Source organism: Delphinapterus leucas, chromosome X, assembly GCF_059928025.1.
Source record: "Delphinapterus leucas isolate spDelLeu-1000000601 "Yukka" chromosome X, BTC_Dleu_Yukka2, whole genome shotgun sequence".
NCBI lineage: Eukaryota > Metazoa > Chordata > Mammalia > Artiodactyla > Monodontidae > Delphinapterus > Delphinapterus leucas.
The window spans coordinates 120,175,290-120,195,257 of NC_143150.1; the positions used below are offsets into that span (position 1 = coordinate 120,175,290).

At 42.9% G+C, this 19,968-nt stretch overlaps 1 protein-coding gene and 1 long non-coding RNA gene across 5 annotated transcripts in view; one reads left to right on the forward strand and one right to left on the reverse strand.

Moving 5' to 3' along the window:
* The window catches only part of LOC149744400 (uncharacterized), an 86,616-nt gene extending 67,899 nt beyond the window's left edge, over positions 1 to 18,717 (reverse strand). The window contains exons 1-2 of one of the 2 annotated variants that reach the window (XR_016391404.1): positions 18,297 to 18,717; positions 15,843 to 16,049 (exon numbers count right to left, since the gene is read on the reverse strand). This is a non-coding gene — a long non-coding RNA (uncharacterized LOC149744400). Of the gene's footprint in view, positions 1 to 15,842 lie in introns of both variants that reach the window. The other variant, XR_016391403.1, reaches the window with a different exon arrangement.
* Positions 18,642 to 19,968, forward strand: part of AP1S2 (adaptor related protein complex 1 subunit sigma 2) — a 29,002-nt gene continuing 27,675 nt past the window's right edge. For 2 of the 3 annotated variants that reach the window (XM_022562662.2, XM_022562663.2), the window contains exon 1: positions 18,642 to 18,780. The gene's annotated coding sequence lies outside the window, so the exon portion shown is untranslated. The remainder of the gene's footprint in view (positions 18,781 to 19,968) is intronic. The other variant, XM_022562661.2, reaches the window with a different exon arrangement.

Below are 19,968 nucleotides of genomic sequence, written 5' to 3' on the forward strand. Positions count from 1 at the left end.
AGGCCATTCCACTGACCATTAATCCAAGTTCTCCTAATTCCTGATGATGTGCTCCCGATCCAGTGCCTCTTGCCCTTCTCAACTTCTCTAGAGGCACAGTGGAGCAGAGTCCTCCTGGAGCCAACCCTTGGTGCTTCCAACTGTACCCTGCCCCCAACACTTCCCATGGAAAGAGCAGCTGCTGTGGAAAACAGTTCAGTAGTTCCTCAAAAGGGTAAGGACAGAATTACCATATGGCCCAGCAATTCCACTCCTAGGTATACACCCAAAAGAATTAAGAACAGGTCTTCAAACAAAAATTGTCCACAAATGTTCAGAGTAGTACTATTCACAATAGCCCAATGGTGGAAACAACCCTAATTTCCATCAACTGATGAATGGGTGAAAAAAATCTGGTATATCCATAAAATGAAACATTAGGCAGCTATAAAAAGGAATGAAGAACGTTACTGGTGGTCCAGTGGTTAACACTCCACACTTCCACTGCAGGGGGCACGGGTTCGAGCCGTGGTTGGGGAACTAAGATCCCGCATGCCACATGGTGCAGCCAAAAAGTAGGAAAAAAAGAAAAAAAAAAAAAAAAAGGAATGAAGTACTGATACAGGCCACAACATGGATGAACTTTGAAAACATTATGCTAGGTAAAAGAAGGCAGACAAAAAAGGCTGCATATTATATGATTCCATTTATACAAAACAACCAGAATAAGCAAATCCACAGACACAGAAAGCAGATTAGTGATTGCCCAGGAATGGGGGTAGGGTAAAATGGAGAATGAGAATGGGGGTTTCCTTTTGGGGTGATGAAAAAGTTATGGAACTAGATAGTGGTGATAGTTGCACAAGACTGTGAATGTACTTAATACCCCTGAATTGTATACTTCAAAATGATTAAAATAGTAAATTTTATATGATGTGTATTTTACCACAATAAAATAATAATAAAAAAGAACAAAGTGTACTTTACCACCACAATAAAAAATAATAATAATAAAAAAGAACAAAGCCATCTAACAGGGTGACCATTCAGAGCATGTCCGTCCATCTTGTCTATGAGGGTACAAGACCTTGCCAAATACTTTGCAGAAATCTCTGTACACTATTTGTACCACACTACTTTGATCAACCGGCCTAATATCATTCGTGAAGGTACGAGTAAAAGGAAATCTGATAACTTATGTGATATTCTTTGTGACCCCCACTATCCTAGCTCCTACAGCTCACTAAGTTCCTGTGTGGGTGCTTACAAATCATTCTTTGAGTACTGTAATCACCCGGGAGTAACATCAAGTACACTAGGCTGTTATTTTTGGCACTGTCTCCTTTTTCAGAATTAGGACACCCCCCCCCCCACGTCCCTCCATTCCTCTGGTTTTTCTCCTCCTTCCCAACCACAGGCATTCAGGGTCTCATTTGTAAGTTTTCTCTGATGGTTTATCACATTCACCTGGGCCCAAATTCTAGCACTTACAGCCAATCCACGCTGTACCTTGTGTGGTGGTGGTGGTGGTGGTCTTCTTCTTGTTTTTCTCACCTCTCATTACTCTCCTCTTCACTCACTTTACTCCAGTCACACTAGTCTCCTTCCAATTCCTTACATCAGATATGGCACGCTTCCTCATGCCAAGCTCTAAGATTTGGCACTCTCTGCTCTCTCTGCCTGGAAAGCTTATGCCCCAGGTTCCACTGGCTCATTCCCTCACTTTCTTCAACTCTGTGCTCAAATATCACTTTGTCAGAGAGGCCTCCCCTGACCAGTCTATCTGAAATAGCGACTCCCAAGACCCCTCTCTGCCATTTTTCTCTCTCACTGTTTACCACCTTCTGACCTATTTGTTTATCTGCTTATTGTGTGTCTCCCACTGTCACTCTCTTCCCCCACCTCGCCACCTGACAGATTTATGTGTTTATATTTGGGCTGTCTGCCTCTCCTGCGATATCATAGGGGCTCAGTATTATTTATTTAATAAATCAAGATTGGCCTTCAACTCTCCCCTGACCTGTTCAGTCCATCAACCAGGAGTTATTGAGCAATCTTAATAAGCCAGGCACTGTGTTAAGTCTCTGAGCTACATAAAATGAAAAGACGTGGTTCCTGCTTGTAAGTGGCCTCCGGACTAGTCAGAGTAGGTCACAGGAGAGGCCACGATCTAGGGAATGTCAAGGAGTCCTCACTGAAGAGGTGAAAAAGGCTGAGGTTTTCTGAAGGCCAAGGAAGGTTTCTACAGGTGTTCGAAGTCATCATTGAGGTGGGACAGAACATAGCTCATTCAAAGAACTTGAATATTCTGAGGCTGGAGCCCCAGAGGCAGGGGAGACAAGGGTAGCACTTATCATCACCTGATTATTTGTTTATTGTTCATCTGCCCCCACTCTCTTCCCCTTAGTTCTTGGGCTTATCACCTCCTGAGCAAGCCCCAAGGGCCTGACCTGAAAGGCCACTGCACACAGTTTGACACCTGCAGGTGATGGAGCATGTGGTCAAGAAGACAGAAAGGGGAAAGGAGGCCTGGAGCCCAGCAGCTATGCTGTTTGTACAAAGCCCTCATTATTCCTGCTTGCAGACGGCTGTAGTACTTAAGAAAGCTGCCAAGTCAGATTAAACTCAATCAAGAATGTAGAATACGGGTCTTAGGTTCAACAGACAGCACTACTGGTGAGGGAGTCATTGCTATACAAAAGCCTCCGTGTTTCAGTGTAGGCTGGAGCAGGGCAGTGTTCAGGGAAAGGCTGGGTAACCAACCCAGCAGGTAATTGAGTCTGTTCTTTTCTCTGTTCTACTAATGATTCATTAAGCAGAGTGTACTGCTCACTATGATCCAGACTCATGACTTCAAATCAAACAGAGAAGGCCAATTTTTCTGCAAAGTACAGGAAGGAAACAATCAGTGCCCTGGGCTTGGTTAGGGCAGGCTACAGAGGCAGGAACCCTGCAACTGCTTTGCTCTGGGCAAGGCATTTTGGGAAAACTATAGCTTCTTCCTACAGAATGGGTTGTGGAAAAAGTTGAGGCTAATAATAAAGACATGCCTTGGACTTGGTTACCATCACACAAATTTTTTTTCACAGACCTATAAATAATTAGGAAGTTAGGACATTTTAGCTATAGTTAAATGATTATGTTAGGGAAAGAGACAACTGGCACTAAATTTTTTTAAATAGAAACATTATAGTGTTAAAAAATTAAATTTGATCATTACTTTAAGGGAAGCTGAGGATTATCGGAAAATTACTGTGTGATGAATTAATAATAATATTCACATTCCATGGTATACCTACTATGAACTAAGCATTATGATAGGTTATTAGCATACTTTATTTCATCTTCAAAATAACTTCCTGAAATATACATATATTAATAACCTCATTTAAGAGATGAGGAAACTACCGTTCTGAAAGATTAAGCAAGCTGACTACGGTACCCAGAAAAGCCAGGATTTAAAGCCTGAGTCCGTCTGGCTTGGAAGGGCAAGTTTTATGGTTTGTATGTTGCCCTGAAAAGCTCTTCCAGCTTTTGTGGCAAACATCAAGTACCTTCCAAATCAAAGTCCTATTGGAGAGAGACTAGGATAAGAATTAGGAAAGTATCTTTACTTAATGTGAATTTGCAATGATGGAAATCATAGTAGGGAGGTGCAGTTTCCTTAGCAGTAAAAACACATGATTCTTCACTCTTAAATTAGGAGATATCCACAAGCAAAAAGAAAGCACTTGAAGGAGAGCAATCACCTCAATTCAAGGCTAAATCATGAATATAAATGAGATATAAAATAAGAAAGCATCTTCATGAGAAACACAGAGAAGCTTCAAGAAAAGACCCTCTTTGTTGAGTCCCTGTGTGTTGGGCATTATGGGGTAGATCCAAAGCAAATTCCAGACACTGGCCTTCTAGCCCATTTGTGCCTGACTATTCTAGACTTCCGACATATAAATCAGGAAACATTTCATTTCTGTTTAAGATGGAGAGAAACAACACCAATACGCATACCCACAAATCCCAGAACAACAGCTGCCCTTGAAGTGGGGTTTTCTGGATCCCCAAATTGAAAAAAGCCTTAAGGTTCTGAGTGTCCAGCCCTTCACATAGCAAAGGAGTCCTCACTGCCATGTCATTTGTTTGAACATCTCCAACAACTGGGCGCTCACCTACTTTGATTCGACTCCTAATTATTAGTAGTTACTTTTTTATTTTATCTGAAATCTACCACCCCAGTAACTTTCATCCGTTGATGCTCATTTTCCTCTTGGAAAGAAACAGAATTCTGTCTTATGTCCCATCTCTTTCGATGCTGTAAGAGAGCCATCCTTTTGCCCCTAAATATTTTACTCCCAAGCTAACCATCCTCACTCATTTCAGCTGTTGCTCATATGCCATGATCTATAGCACTCTATGATATGACTCCTATGAAGGAGTTGAAGTTGGTCTATGTCCCTCATGAAATATATTTCCCAGAATTGAACATAATAAATCAAAGTATAGTAAGATTGATTATCAAAAGCAAAGAACAGTCAGAATACTATGGATATATTTCTAATTAAACAGCCCAAGATTCCTTTGGGTTCTTTATTCTTCTTTTGTTTTACAGCCTTATCATGCTCTTGGCTCTTATTGCCTTCAGGCTACTAACATCCCCAAGTCTTCTTTTCTACATGCTGCTATTTAGCAAGTTCTCCTTATATCCTTAACTTTGGTTCCAAGGATAGAACACTAAAACTTGTCCTATTTAAATTTCATTTTAACAGAGATGACCACTTCTGCATTTATTTACATATTTATCTTGCCTTTTTGCAAAAGATACTAGCTGATACATCATCCCTGGGCCAATGCCAGTTTGGAATCTGCTTTGTCATCTGATTTATTCACACTCCCTCCCAGACTACTGTTCTCTATACACTGATACCCAGGTCCACTTAGCCCATATCCAGGTTACTTAAAAAGGACCATGCTAGTAAAGCAACCCTGGTTGAAACAGATCTTCAACAAAATTTGCCAGATTTGACAGAGATCCATTAATCAGCATTCTTAGGATAGAATGATTATGCTGCTAAATTATCCTATCACCCATCCAGTTTCTCCATCTTCTCAGCAAGGATGTCATGAAAGTGTTTGAAAAATGCCTTGCAGAAGCACAGAAACGCTATGTCTGCAGGATTCCTTTGATCTACTAGCCTAATAAACATATAACAAAAGAAACCAAAGCCTGTCTGTCAGGCTGTCTCTTCTCAGTGAATTCGTGCTGGCTTCTTTAACGATCACCTCCTCTCTCTCTGGGAGTTCACACACCACCCATTTGATATTGTTAATAGAGAATCAATATTGAAATCCCCATTAACATTTGCATCATCTACCTTCTCCCCATTTTTGAAAACCAAGACATTTGCCCAACTCCTGTCTTCAGGAAGCACTTCTATTTCTAATCTATGGGAAAAATACATTACAAATGATATTTTAAGGATCTCTTTAAAAAATTGTTTTCATATTCTCAGATATGATTTGTCCCAACCTGAAGACTTGCATTCTTTTAGCTTACATCCTTGGAATGGGAGTGATGGTGGTAGGGGGAGAGAACAGTTTCCCTGAAGAATGGGGGTACTGTTTTTAGAAGGAGTGAGGGATGCTGGGCAAACAAAAGAGATTCCACTGCAGCAGTGAACCTTCAAATTCAAATATACTTCAGCAAGCCTTGGTTCTCTCTAGCTGGTCTTTCTTGCATTAGTGTTACAGCTCTGTGCTGTTCTTGTGGTTTGAGTCTTTGATTGCTACCTCACTCTTCCCAGGTTTTTATGTGTCCTTTGCATTCTGAGCTCCTTAGAGAGACTTAGCCTCTCTCACCAGCACATTTAGTCTCTTGGATTACTTCCTCCACTATTATTAATAAGAGGCTCTAGTCCCTTCATACAGACAACAGTCCCTTCTGCTTATTTGTAATTGACATTTCCTGGAAGTTGATGCATTTATTCGGTTTTATTGCTTTTAGTAGGCCCTGATCCCATTTTCGCAGTTTCTGTTACTAACATGGTTGAAAAAAAAATTAGCCAAAGACCAGAGAAGATAAAGCCGTCGAGGGCTTCTGAGGTTAATAGGCTAGAAAATAAATTATTCCATTATCAGGATGAAAACTGAATCCTCACATTAACCTTCCTAATTGCTGGCTTACCTTGTTTTCATACTTTCTAAGTGAACAGGAACAAAGCCACTTGCTGCTGTTCTCATTAACACTAATGATCAATAAGTAGAAAAAAATTTTTTTGCTGATTCTTATATTTTGTTCAACATTATGTAGGCTTAATTTAGAGCTTATTAGGGCATTGCCAGTTTTGCTCATTATCTCCTCTATAAGATGAATATGTTTCTTAGGCAAGTAGTTAACATGAAGCAACAATGACTGACTCAGTTTTTGTCATTAAGCAAGGCTTTCAGTTATGTTTACTGCTGGGGGTGGGGAGGGAAGAAGCAAGCATGAACATTTAATATTGACTTATTTTAGATACTCCCAAGAAAAGGACAAGACATACTTTACAACAATTTTGGCACTGAATGTCAATGACCAGAGCTGACTTGGTGTACAAGGGAAGTGTTTGCCTTGCATCCTCCCCTAAACTCTTTTGAGGTTCTTTCCAGCCATTAAAATAGTGCTCCGAAATGAAATTCCGATGCCTGCTACAACATGGATGATGAACCTTGAAAGCACTATGCTAAGTGAAGGAAGCCATATACAAAGGACCACCTATGATATGCTTCCATTTATACAGAATGGCCAGAATAGGTAAATCTATAGACAGAAAGCAGATCAGTGGGGGAATTCCCTGGTGGTCCAGTGGTTAGGACTCAGCGCTTTCCCTGCCGTGGCCCAGGTTCAGTCCCTGGTCTGGGAACTAAGATCCCTCAAGCTTTACCCTGTGGCCAAAGAAAACCCCCCCCAAAACAAAAAACCAAACAAAAAAAGAAAGCATATCAGTGGCTGCCAGGGGCTGGGGGCTGGGGGGAGTGTTCGGGAGATTGGAAGTGATGACTAAGGTGTGTGGGGTTTCTTTTTGGAGTGAGGGAAGTGTTCTGAAATTGACTGCGGTGATGGTTGCACAACTCTGTGAATACACTAAAAGCCATTGAACCGCACACTATAAATGGGTGAACTGTGTGGCATGTGAATTACATCTCAATAAACCTTTTTTTTTTTAATCACGCCCTACTCCTCCTGCTGCCATTATATACCACTCCCTCTTTCTTTGGAGTCTTTAGCAACTGAGTCACTGTCACCTTTTCCATCAGGTCCTGCTACCATCCCAAATGACTCTGACATCCACATAGATGACCCACTACTCAACACCCAAGCAAGTCCCCTCCTGGGTCTTCTCTGCTCCAGTGACCTTCCCCTCCTTTCTACTAGGCCATCACTCCGCCCTTATTTGTTGCGTTCCCCACCCAACCTCCCACTTCCCCACCTCTGAAACAATGCCATCACAGGTCCCTCTCAGAACACGACTCCCAACACTTCCAGCTGGCTCTAATTCTAATCTGGCACTGGTGGGCGTAGGGTTCTCCTCTTCCTCGACCTCATCACTTTGCCTCCTTCTGCTCTATCATATCAGCATCCACCACCTCCCTCCTCCCCTGAAACTCTCCGCTTTCACCACCACGGCTCTCCTTGTCTGGCTTGAATTCCACTACTTTGGTGTCTCATCCTTCTATCTCAGCCGTCTGGCAAATCTCAACCCTCCACCAATGCACCTAATTCCAGAACGACCCAGCCACATTTCTAGTCTCCACTGTACACTCAGTGCCCTCAGTGATCCGTTCCTATTGCGCCAGAAGCCTCTCTCCAGTTCTCCAAGGTTTCTAGGAGAAACCTGCTTCATGTTTCTCAACCCATCGCCACCTCCCTCTTCTCGCCCAGCAGATAATCTTCCCTCTGCCTCTATGTCAGAGAGGAAGAAGCTGCTTCCCTAGCACCAAACTATGTGCTTGTCTACATCCTTTCTTCCTCCCCCACCATTCACTGGTCTGAGCAAAATGGAAGAAATGCCCCTTTTCTTATTTAGCCTCTAGTGTGTCTGGCTTACATCACCTCCTCACTACTCAGTGTCCTTGTAGGACTGAGTATTTAACTCCTTTCCCCCATATCTTCAACCTCCTCCTCTCTATTGACTCCTAGCTTGTCTCTCCCTCCTTCAGCAACAGCAGCACCTCCAACTTGATGCCACACCCCCCTCTCCAGCTCTCTCTCTTTCTGCCTCTTTAAATACAAACCTCGGGACTCCCCTGGTGGCAGAGTGGTTAAGAATCCACCTGCCAATGCAGGGGACACGGGTTCGAGCCCTGGTCTGGGAAGATCCCACGTGCGGCGGAGCAACTAAGCCTGTGCGCCACAACTACTGAGCCTGCGCTCTAGAGCCCGTGAGCCACAACTACTGAGCCCGCAAGCCACAACTACTGAAGCCCGCGCGCCTAGAGCCCATGCTCCGCAACAAGAGAAGCCACCGCAATGAGAAGCCCGCGCACCGCGACAAAGAGTAGCCCCCGCTCGCTGCAACGAGAGAAAGCCCACGTGCAGCAACAAAGACCCAATGCAGCCAAAAATAAATAAATAAATAAGTAAATTTAGTAAAAATATATAAATACATTCCAACCTGCTGCAGTGTTCCTCCCAGAAAACAAAAAACTACATTCCATAGCCAGGCTTCTGGTTGTGATGTAGATTCCAACAATGAGGTGTACCTATGCGAGATTTGGAGGGGGGAAGTGATAGATCATGAAGAGGGGGCCTCACCTCTCCTATTTCTGCTGATGAGCATGGTTATGGAAGCATCTGGCTTTCAGTGGCAGTTGTAGAGGGAGTCCAATGTCCAGTCTCTAGCCACATGAGTGAAAAGAAGGAGCACCCATGGCATCCACTTTGCTGGCAGCAGATTCCTGATCTCTTGATCACAGCAGAGGAGGTATAGGCTTGAAGCCAGCAGTTATGAAGACAGCTTCTTAGCATTCCAGCTCACTGATCATGGCAGACACAGTGGCTCCCTGGCAGTCAAGTTCTGCAGTGTTATTCTGGAAGGTTTTCCTGGAAACTCAGCCTAGATTTTGCTCTTCCAATCACATTTAGACTGCTTTTGTTCATATTAGTTAGAAGGGTTTATTTTATCTTCAACTAAACTCGGACTACAGTATATCCTGCAGTTAACCACATTTCACCCTGAGTGATTTTTCTGAAACTCTAAAACTCAAATCCAATAATGGCGCTGCCTTTGCTTAAAATCCTTCAGTGTCTCCCAATATCTTTATATAAAGCCCAAATGTTTTAATCTTGTTAAAAAGTCCTGTATAACCTGGTCCTCTGATTCTCTGCAGACTTATCTTTACCCAGGTACTCTCTGACCACACTGACCTTCTATTCAGGTCCTTAAGAGTCACACACTCATCTCTTTATCTTTGTACATGCTACTCTCCCTGTGCGGAACACTCTTGCCCAACTCACTTGTTTTGTTTTTCAATTTTGGCCTAAAGTCTGTTTCCTCCAGGAACCCTTCTCAGACTCTACCACCTATCACGATCACCGAAACTCTGGATTAGGCCCTCTCCTATATGGTCCCTTAGCACCCTGGCCTTCCCCCTTTTGAAACACTTACATTACCGTATTGGGATTGCCAGTTGTAAACTGTGCCCTCCTGCCCTAATACCATATGCACCTGGCAGAAGGTTCCATGTCTAAGTTGTTCTCTATTTTATCCCCAGTACCCAATGAGTACCTGGCCCAGACATAGGCATACAAATTGAAGTAATAAAGAAACTGAAACATTCTAAGCAGAGGGTCTAATCTCTATTGGATTTATGTTTCAGAAAAAACACTCAGGTGGCCACATGCAGAAGGAATTGTAGTAATGGGATCAGATGGAGGGGAGGGGCTGAGACAGAAAGTCCAGTTTGTTGGTCTGACCTAGGGCAGTATTAGTGGGGATGGAAAGGAGGACATTACTTCGTATGCTATGGTAGGGGGAGGGGAGCAGAAAACCTGCTAACACTCAAGAAGCAATGAGACAGGGGCTTATTAATTTTTCTTTTGGCGTCAAAGTAATTAACATCTCAAAGTAACATTTTCTGAGCGTCTACTCTATGCCAAGTATTGGATTAGATTCTGTGATAGAAAGATTAGTAAAATACTATCCCAATCCTGGAGATCACAAGGGTTTCAGTCCACTAGTGGAGGCACAAATACTTTAGTACCAGGCTGAGAGATAAGAGAAAGAAATGAAGAATTTATGTTTTGAGGGGCTGTGGGTGTGTGGTTTTTCAGTTTGTTTGTTTTTGTCTAAAGATAATGGGCTAGTAGTTTATGGGCAACAGACAGTGGACTATGGTGGGAAAACACCGGCTGGAGACAGAACACAGGGCTCTTAGTTCCTCATCTACCACTTATGAAGTAGTATGATATTGAGCAATTTGTTTACTTCTCTGGGGCTTAATTTCCTTATTTGTAAAATGAAGTTTTTGAGTGAAATCACTTTTAAACATCTATTATTTTATGTATTTGTTATATTTAAAATGTGTGCATTATTTCTAAAAGTTTTTCAAATCATTCAATTAAAATGTCTGTGTATTCTAAATAGTGCTTTAGGATAAATGTTTTAACTTTGTCCTATATTATTTAGAAGACAAGGATATAATCTGATCATAAATCAACTGTCATCTTTGGTTTCTTGGTTCTAAGAAACTGACAACATCATGCACTTTTGACAATTAGGGATAGTTAGCCAGAATATGCTCCCCCCGTAACCCCCATTTCCTTGGCTCTTTCATCCACGTGATTTTTAAAATTTTGCATTATCTACTGTTTTGCCACAGGAATGTAAAGCTAATGAAAAATCTCAAATCAGTCTTTCCTGCCCCTTTGATAGATGAGTAGTTTTAAATTCTGGACTCAGACCGTATGAGGATTCTCTTTAAATTTCAACAGAAAGGAGACACATGGAGGAGCACAAAAAGCAGGTTTAGAATCGAGACAAAGAGCTAGCCACTTGAAAATGCACTGCTCTACCCATCACTATGGCTCCTTCTCTTCGTAAGGAAGTGTGTAACAGCTTGCAAGGATGGCCAGTAATACTAGCAGTTTTAACAGATGAACCCGGAAAAATGACTGGCTTAATACAAAGTTATTTCTCATTCACTTAAAGTAAAATTGGTGGTAGGAATGATGATGGTGGTAGTGGTATGTGCGTCTGCTCCACACAGTCATTCAGGAACCCAGGCTGACAGACTCAGCCATCCTCAAAACCCTACTTCCAAGGACACCTCGAAGTGTCAACATCCAGAGAGCAAAAGCAGTGTTGAGGAGGGAGGTAGGGAAGAGGCTTTCCTGTGGAGGGTTTTCTGGGCCCAGAATGACAGCACTTCCATCCACACTTCATAGCCTGATCTCAGCTCCATGGGCACACCTAACCGCACGGGTGGCTGAGGAACAGGGTCTAGCCGCATGTCATGGAAGAGAAAGGGCAGATTTTGATTACTACGTAGTGGTTTCTGCCTTATCCAGGGATATGGATTCTGTCTACCTGGTCCCTCTCAACTCTCTCCTTTCCACCTCATGTCTATAATCGCTAACAAAGTATTCAGAGGTGATTCCTACTTGGCATAAGTAGTTGGAAAAAATTTTAGAGTAGTGATATTCATCACGTAAGCATCTGACTTTTATGGTGCAAACTTCAAGTTTCTCTAAGTACTTTAATCTCTAACTTAGACTACTACAGTACATTAGTTTGTACAGGGCACACCATGATCAGAAGCCACTATGGGTTGTGCATATAGACTGAACTTCAGGTTCATATAACTGAGACTATTACTCTCCCGATGGTATCAGACTTAATGAGGTCAGCAAAAAAAAATTCAGATCTCAAGTTTCCTTTAGGTCATTTGTCTGGGAAAATTATATCACAATTACTGGCTTTGAGAACTTTCCTGTTATATGTCATAGCTTTTTTTGGTATAGAGCAGTGGTTCTCAAAGTGTGGTCTCAAGACCAGCAGCATCAGCACCACCTGGGAACTTCTTAGAAATACAACTCTCACCACAAAACTCCTAGAAGAAAACATGGGCAAAACATTCTCTGACATAAACCATAGCAATGTTTTTTTAGGTCAGTCTCCCGATGGAAAAGAAATAAGAGCAAAAATAAACAAATGGGGCCTAACTAAACTTAGAAGCTTTTGCACAGTAAAGGAAACCATCAACAAAATGAAAAGAAAACCTATGGAAATGGAGAAAATATTTGCAAAATGTGACAAACAAGAGATTAATTTCCAAAATATACAAACAGCTCATATAGCTCAATATCAAAAAAACAAACAACCCAATAAAAAAATGGGCAGAAGACCTAAATAAACATTTCTCCAAAGAAGCCATACAGATGGACAACAGGCACATGAAAAGATGCTCAACATCGCTAATTATTAGAGAAATGCAAATCAAAACTACAATGAGCTACCACCTCACACTGGTCAGAATGGCCATCATTAAAAAGTCTACAAATGACAAATGCTGGAGAAGGTGTGCAGAAAAGGGAACCCTCTTACACTGTTAGTGGGAATGTAAGTTGGTGCAGCCACTATGGAGAACAGTATGGAGGTTCCTTAAAAAACTAAAAATAGAGCTACCATATGATCAGCAATCCCACTCCTGGGCATATATCCAGAAAAGACAAAAACTCTAATTTGAAAAGATACATGCACCCTTATGTTCATAGCAGCACTATTAACAATAGCCAAGACACGGAAATAACCTGCGTCCGTTGATAGACAAATGGATAAAGAAGATGTGGTGTATATGTATATAAATACACATACACATACACACACACACACACACACACACACACTAGAATATTACTCAGCCATAAGAAAGAATGAAATAATGCCATTTGCAGCAACATGGATGGACCTAGAGATTATCATGCTAAGTGAAGTAAGTCAGACAGAGAAACACAAATATCATATATCATATATATGTGGAATCCAGAAAAATGATACAAATGAACTTATTTACAAAACAGAAACAGGCTCACAGGTATAGAAAACAAACTTATGGTTACCAAAGGGGAAAAGTGGGGGAAGGGATAAATTAGGAACTCGGGATTAACAGATAGGCACTACTATGTATAAAACAGATAAACAATACCTACAATGAAAATAATCTGAAAAAGAATGTATATATTCTGAATCACTTTGTTGTATACCAGAAACTAACACAACATTGTAAAACAACTATATTTCAATTAAAAAAAAGGAGAAAAAAGAAATGCAATTATCAGGCCTCATGTCAGACGTGCTAAATCAGAAACTCTGGTGGTGGGGCCCAGCCATCTTGTGTTTTCACAAGTCCCCTAAAGAATATCCTAGAACCACTAGTCTAGTTGAGTTAGATTACTGCTGAAACATCTCATTTTAAGGAACAGGTCAAAAGATAATTATTTGAAACTGTTTTGTTGAAAACAGAGCAAATCTCTCTCTAATACTGCTGTGAATTAAGAGTATTGTGGAAAACTGACAGAATGAAAAGACTGCTAAGAGCCCTGGGAGGTCATTAGGGCAAATAGTTTCCAAAGATGTCAGTCACAGACATCTAAGGTTCTATGAAGCATCTCTAGGGGTTTCCTAAAAGAAAATGTATTCATATGCTTGGTGACTGCTCCCCTGACCATCCAGAGTTTGTTGCCAAAAGACATGGAATTTTGTGTCAGGAGAAATAGTTTTGGAGCTTTAGGACAGAGTCAACATCTTACTCATCTTTGTATCACCATTACCTACCACAGTGCCCAGCAGAGAGCAAACACATAATAAACATTTATGTTAATAAATGAATGAATTGGGACTTCCCTGGTGGCGCAGTGGTTAAGAATCCGCCTGCCAATGCAGGGGACACGGATTTGAGTCCTGGTCCAGGAAGATTCCACATGCCGCAGAGCAACTAAGCCCGTGCGCCACAACTACTGAGCCTGCGCTCTAGACCCTGAGGCCACAACTACTGAAGCCCATGTGCCCACAGCCCGTGCTCCACAATGAGAGAAGCCACCGCAATGAGAAGCCCACACACCGCAACAAAGAGAAGCCCCCGCTCGCCCCCGCTCGCCCCAACTAGAGAAAGCCCACGTGCAGCAACGAAGACCCAAAACAGCCAAAAAAAAGTGAATGAATGAATGGATGGAATAGTCATCTCATGGATCCCGGTTTTAAATAACTTCCACTAATATTCCAGAATCACTTTGAAAAAAAATCCCGTTTGGATAGTTTATTCTAGTTACTTTGAAGAATACTGACTGCCTCACGTATGTGGCCAGTCTTTTCAGCAGTTAAGGATTTTACCTATCAAACATTAAGAATGCCTCCAACTCCAACCCCTCTGAGAGAAAAACAAACATATGAAGATAAGTGCTTGTTCCATTTCTTGAAATGTCTATAAAATGTCTCCATTGCTGCATGCTAACCTTTTCAGTGACTAACTCAGGGTTTCTTAGCCTCGGCACTATTGACATTTTGGGCTGGATAATTCTCTGTCATGGAAGCTATTCTGTACATTGCAGCCCCATCACCAACTCTTCCCCCACCCCCGCCCCCCTGCCCCACTGTGACAACCCAAATGTCTCCAGACACTGCCAAGTGTTCCCTGGTGGGGGATAAAATTGCCCAGCTTGAGAATCACTGCTTTAACCCAATATTAAAAGGAGAAGAGTCATTCTCCTGCATTTTATTCAAAGCTATGGAAACAGGCGTCAAGAAAGAACGTATGTTCCACATTTCCCTTTAGCTCATTGTTGAGGACTTCAGCAGTGACAGCTCTATCTATTTGAAATGATTTGGTTCACAAATCCTCATTATTTTAGGCCAGTTTTCTCCTTGGAACAACTTTATCTTAGAAGATGCAAATTCACAAACTCTGAACATCTTTTTTACACTTACTGTGATCTTCTACAATGATTCAGCACTGAATTTCATTACAAGACATTTTTATTTAATAAATTTTATATAATATATAGACTGGCTAAAGGAACACTGTACAAATCCTTAATACAGTGTTAGCACTAACAGAAGAATTTTTATCTACTTCATTACAATATTTTTAAAAATTATCTAAGTAAAACCTACAGTAAAATAAAATGTAATGATAACCTTTATTACATCCTACCTCAAGATTCTGTCTCTGGAAAGAAAGTCTTCATTGCATCTGGAATTTACTTCTTGGTATTGAAAGAATATGCTAATAATTCTATTTCTTGATTCATGTTGGATCGTATCTATTTTCTTCCTGTTACCGCATGAGGATTTAGCATTATTTCAACATCCCCTCACGTCTGTCCTCCATATTCTCAAGATAAATATACTACAATTTTTTCTTAAATCGTCAGTGTTTAATCATGAGCCAATAGTGTACCCTGACATCCTCGTTGACATCCTCACGCTACTGTCCCCTCCCTTATTGTCCATGTGGGTCTATACTTTAAACATTCCTCTTCTTTTTTTTCATTTAATGGCATTTTGAGAGGGAGAGGAGATAAAAGCATATAGCCATCACACATTTAACAGGAAACTAAAATTATTTTTGAAAACTTATAAAAGACTACATATAAAGTCTCAAAATGTTACTGTTAAAAGGTAGAATCTCTACTTTACCCTCACCTCTTGCATTTAGCACAAATAAAAGCTAGGCACTTTTTTTGTTGTTGTTTAAGAAACAAGTGATGTTAAATAGACTTACTCTGATCAATATATATATAAATATCGAACCATTATGTTGTACACCTGAAACTAGTGTTATATGTCAATTATATCTCTATAAAAACATAAATAAAAGCAAAGGCAGGTTACCAGAAAGACTTCAATTCTTCCCCTTCTGTACACTTGGGACACAGTTACCATTCCTATTTCATGATAAATCTGTTCTTCTCTCTTCTGACCTTGCCGAATTTTCCTTTATCTACCTGGGACATTGAAACCTGGGAAACATCTGGCAGCCGTGCACCATGAAACTACGTGTTCTTGTTCCATGAGAAACGGTACTGTAATAAATGTTTCCTGTATCAAAAAAAAAAGTATAAAATCTGATTTTTAGTTTTTCATAAAAAATAATTTTTGCACCATCAATCAATAACAATCAAGAAATCAGGACCACCCAGATAACAAAAGCAAAGGACTAAAAAAAGAGACCCTATTAACATGACAGATGAAGAAGATACCAGGTGAGAAGAATCAGCTATATAACCAAGCCCACAATTTGGAAATTGTGGGAATCAAAGTCAAACAGTTAATTACCAACAAAGACAATAACAGTGCTTCTTTTGTCTTTCACGGTGAATGCACAATAAGCTCTTAATACTAAGACTGGGAAATAAACCATCTATAATCTACTGAAAAAGACCATCTGCTTCTATAAATTTTGTTCTTATACACTTGCCAAAAGAAGAGAACATATTAACAAAATAATGGGCCCTGCACTGTTAATTGCTAGGTTGTTTGCAGTTGTGCTGTTGCTATTAGAATTTAATAAGCCATTCCTTCTGCTAAATTAATAAGCAGCCAAGATTATGTAATAGCTGCTTTCAGCTGCTAATTATTTTTCCCATAATTCCCTTCCCTCCCTCCCCCCAACCTCCACCTTTTCTTGGCTAGGAATACCAGAGACTGCCAATATGTCATCAGCAAGTCTCCTGTCCTCGTTTTCAGAACCACAGACCAACATCAGGAGCATAACCAATGAGCTTAAACTTGGAGGTAGTTATCTCAGGAACCTTGAGGACATGAGTTTTGTACAGAAAAAGAGAAAAGCAGCATTTGGATTCAGAGGGCGAGTTTTCATTACATCGTATTAGATCTATCTTTGACTGGCTAATGGCATCTGTTTTGTGTAGTAAGGGAGAAATGGGGCATTAACATGTGCCTCTGGGGCAGGATTGGTCCCGTTGCTGAAATTTGGGCAGGGAGCCTAAAGACCTACAGAAAGCCAGCTCTGTGCTTTGTGTTGACCACTTCTTTAATACTACAGTATACGTTTAGCATACACGTTGGTAGGAAATTTTCCAAGCAGCATAGCAGCGTTTAAAAGGGAAGGTATTCCAGAAAAAAAAAAAAAGGAAGGTATTGTATATTTTTATTTTGCCAAAGAAGGGCATTAAAAAAATGCCCCCAAATTCCTATTATATACTATCTTAGTTTTATAGACATTTTAACACACACAAAAAGAACACAATCTCTAATAAAGGATTCCTTTAGCTTGATTAAATTTAGCTTCCTGAAAAACTTAGCATCTCTTTTTCCCTTTGGGCCGTTAAAAAATTCGGGCGACTATGTTTGGGAACCTCTGCAAAAAGGGCATAGCTTAACAAAAGCAATTTTCTAGCTTTCTTTGTAAGAACCGAGGTGACTGGGGTAATGAATAGCAGTCGACATGAGAAACCCGTGGCTGTTCAAGCAAGGTCACTTAATCCCGTGCGGCTCCCCTTTCCTCATCTGTAAAAGATGAGTCGGACTGGATGATTCATCCATTCTTTCATTCAAAAAAATATGTACATCCATTATGTGCCAGACACAATGCTCAGCACTACGGTTCTTAACAAATCTACAATTTTATAATCCTTATCAGTCAGCTCACATTTATTAGTGGTGTTATATACTAGGCAGTGAACTAGGTTGGGATGCAAAATGAAGAAAATTCAAGATGTGCTAATGGGCATATGGATGAAAGAGGGATTCCTTCTTACAGGGTTTGAGGGTGAGGCTTCATAGGAGCTGTGACATTTGAGAGCAAGGGCATGCCAGGCAGAGCAAGTCGTCGACAAGACTAACTGGAACCCAGGCGGATGTGGGGGAGGAGAGGGGAGACTCTGTGTGAAAGCAGCGGGATCTTGAAATGAGGTGCTGTCTAGGCTTTTCAGCTGAGAACGGACAGTAACTCCTCAGGTCCGCAGCACTGAGGACGGACGAGGCAAGCCCCGGGAAGAGACACTTGCACAGCTTGGGGCGAAAAGGTGTCTAGAGCTGTAGCAGTGCGATGGGAAACAGGGGTCGGATTCCGGACGGTTTTGAGGCAAAGTAATTGTAAAGAGCACTCTAAACGCGTGCACGAGCTCCAAGAAAGAGCTGACTTGTTTTCCTCAGAGTTGCAGCACCCCCTCTCTCCCCTCACCAACATCACCAGGCATTACACCGCCCCGTCCCACCCTCTTGGGGCACGGAAAGTTATCCGAGCTCGAATGTGGTTCTTGGCAGTACAGCTCTTCCCTGCCCCGCATAGCAGGGTCAACAAAGGGCACCGCGAAACACTACCTTCTCACCACAAAACAGCCGAGACAGCTGCGCGCGCGTCCCGCTGGCACACTCAGCAGTGCGCAGGCGCGCCGGCCCCGGCAGCGGCCGCTTCCGGGTCACGTGGCCTGGCTTCCGGTTCGGACCACCCACCCCCACCCCCACACCCCCACCCCACCCCCTTGGTAAAGACGCGGCCAATCGGCTTCCTCGGACTGGGCGGTCACCTGAGCTGTCTCCGGTGCCGTTGGCAACAGCCGAGCTGCGTCCCGCGCACCGCCCATCCCGCCCCTCTGCTCGCCGCAGCCCTGGCTCCTCCCTCGTCCGGCCCCCGGGGCGGGGTCTGTCGGCTCGCCCTCCCCTAGCCGCCTAAGCCTTCACTCCGCGAACCGGGTCCTCTCCCCACAGCAACACGGCTTCTCTTCCTCAGCTCAGCGACAGGGGCTTCCCCTCAACCGCCGCCGCCGCCGGCCGAGCCCCGCCGCGCCTGCGGCCCGCGGCCGCCGTAAGTCCCGGGAGGCGATCGGGGGCGCCGGGGACGGGGAGCGGGGAGGGAGGGTCGGGAGAGCCCCCCGCTGCCCCACGAGCGCCCCGACGACCCCACCCTGCGTCCGCCCGCCCGGCCCGCCACTGGGGCACCGCGCCTCGAAACTCACTTCTCTTCGCGTCCGCGCCCCTCTCCACTCGGCGCTGCGCCCCAGGATGCGGGGGCCAGTCTCGGACGCTGCGGCGGCCCCGTGGCACCTGTGGTTCGGGAATCGCCTCAAGTTTTGCGGGGCATTTGCGGGCGGGGTCGGCGGCCGGGGTCGGCGGCGACCAAGGACCCTTGGCGCCCCCTGCGCGGCGGCGGTTGCCATTGTCTGCCCCGCTCCTTGCCTGTCACCTCGCCCGGGCTCAATCGGTCAGTGATGGAGTGCGGCCCCCCGTGGGGCGGCGGGCAGGCATCGGAGACGGCCGGACCGAGGAACGCTGGCCCCGAGCCCGTTCCGCGGCCGAGCCCATTGTTTTTAATACCAATCTCCAGGAATTGAGGTGCTCTGTGATTTGTGGCAAAATCAGAGCGTTGGTTTTTAACTAGAGGAAAGGAATACTTGTGCCTTGCGACCGGGCACCGTCCCATGTTAACATATAATTTATTTTCAAGAGAGTGAATTATCTATTCGTCGTAAAAAGTGGTGGTGGGGGAGATGGGGGAGCCTGCTATAGACTCCCTTGAGTCCTTGAGTTCCGAAAGCAAACCCCCAGCCCTCCTGGTCATCGAGATCCTGGAATACGGGTCTGTTCTTTTCCAAGTTCTGCTAACGGGTTTGCATGAAACGTTGTCCAGTTGATGCTTTACTTGCTGTCCCCTTCTAATGCCGCTATCTTAACAGGACTTCTATGTGAGGCACTTTGACATCAATAAACGAATATTGTTCGTTTACTTCGTGCCAGGCATCCTTTTTAAGTGAGGTGTTTTCAGCCAATTTTAACTTTAATAAAGTTAAATTGTTGCATCGTAAATTTCTAAATATCTTGATGCCCGTTTGGATTATTACAAAAAGCGGCAATGATTTCTTAGCGAAATTTAGGGCCCATTTTATTCAAATTAATTGTATAAATTCCCCCACCCCATGTTCATGGTGTGGTGAATATTAAGAGTCAGAGTGAATCTTACTTGCAGTAACTAGTACTGGAACATAGAATAGTTAAA